Source organism: Trachymyrmex cornetzi, unplaced genomic scaffold (genome assembly GCF_001594075.2).
Source record: "Trachymyrmex cornetzi isolate Tcor2-1 unplaced genomic scaffold, Tcor1.1 scaffold1076, whole genome shotgun sequence".
Classification (NCBI taxonomy): Eukaryota; Metazoa; Arthropoda; class Insecta; order Hymenoptera; family Formicidae; genus Trachymyrmex; species Trachymyrmex cornetzi.
Window position 1 is genome coordinate 128,815 of NW_017295627.1, and position 1,937 is coordinate 130,751.

Sequence of the window (1,937 nt, forward strand, 5' to 3'; positions counted from 1 at the left end):
CCACCCCCTGCAAAGGAGCGCACGACTCCCACCTTCTACTCTAACTCTCCTCGCGTAGGAAATTGTAAAAGTTTTGGGAAGTTGTGGAATATACTGTAAAGAAAAAATGAGGTGGAAGGCACCTTATTCAATAACAAAAATAATAAAATATAATCAACATATTTGCAAATAAATTTAATTATCATGTAATGGATACATAGCACTCAATATTGAAGAAAACATGTATTCGATCACTATAATTATGCGCTCTTTTGAATAAAAATTCTGTAATATGATGCAAATAATGGTAATCTCGAATGCCGTATCGAGGAATACCTGCACACATATCTCTCCAAAGTCTTCCTATATTCTGTGTATGTACACCATTTTCAGGATTTACGAAATTTGTACCGTGACTCACTGTTAAATGTGTGAATTTTCATTGTGTAAAGCATCGTATGCGCGCCATTTATTAAAATGAATTTTAACAAAATAACCGGGCGCGATATATTTTCGAATAATTGACAGAATAATTTCAGTAGATCGATTAGGTACAGGCAAAATAAATGTTTTCATACAAGTAAACGGGTGGTACCTAGTTGGACACGGCTCAATTGGACACGAGCCACTCACAGCGCTTGAGACTACAAAGCTCCTAAGCACCGGTCGCTGTGATTGGTGGTGTCCAATCGAGCCGTGGTCAATCGGGATCATCCCAAGTAAACCTACCTAAGTGTAACTCTCCGATATTGATGAACTTGTAGTATGTTGTTTTCCAGACAAGAATAAGCGACACGTATTTTTTTATACGTGCTCATACGCACTTTTAAGGGGTAAAACACCCCTTTGAAAAAAATCGGTTTTTCTCTTTCGAAGCGAATGTCGTCGAAACTATAAGAGATAGAAAAAATTTTCTGGAATGAAAATTGAATAGTTTTAAGAGTATTTTATAACTATAATAAAAAAATTTTTTTGTTTACTTATTTATTGTATACCACCCCCACCCCTATTTTCAAAAATTTTTTAACTTTTATATGATGAAAATTCAAGAGCATTTTTTGCAGAAAACAACGGTGTGTGTTTCTGAAATACAATTTTTCAGATATAAACGAAAACGTCTCTAGGTACTAGCTCCGTACGTATTCGTACACGCGTGCCCGTGTTGTGTATGTACGTGTGTGGAAGGAATACCCTTGCCTCTTACGTTAGGGGTACTTGATTTACGTGAGTCTCCTTGCCTCTCACGTTAGGGGTGCTTAATTTACGTGAGTCCCCTTGTCTCTCACGTTTGGGGTGCTTGGTTTACGTTTAAATTGAAATTTTATTATACAACATTTTTTTATTTTTTTTAATATTATTAGATTTTTTTATATACGCTTTTGTAGGTTTAATTTGAAACAACCTGACTTTGCGCGGACGTAGCTCGTCGGTCACGGGCTGCGGCCAGGGTCGCAAAGAGGTTCGGCCAGGAGGAGAGAGGCAAGGCGGTAATAACGCAGTGAAATACGGCTATGTGTAATAAGAACGATAGTATATTTCGTGTGTTAAGTACAGAGTGTGAATGCGTGTATGTGTATGTGTATGTGTGTACGTGTGAGACCAGTTATCGCGACTGGTAGTTACGAACGGCGGTGTATGCGTGTGTGTACAAAATATGTGCCGTTGTGAGTGTGCGGTGTGTATGCGTAACGCGTGTGTGTATGTGTGCGGCGGGCGCAACTCGCAACGCGAATCGTGGTCGCGTGATTCGCTCGGTGACGCGCGGTATGCGGGACGCGGGCTTACACCGGTTGCACGTGTTGTTTACGCAACGCGTCGCAACGCGAGGAGCGATACGTCGCCCCGAAATGTGCGCTTTCTGCCTACGCGGGTGATACGGCCCGACTTTGACTGTTGGAAGCGTCCGACGGAGGCGGGCAAACGCCAACCCCCTGGTTCTCGTCGAAGCCGGTCGCGTA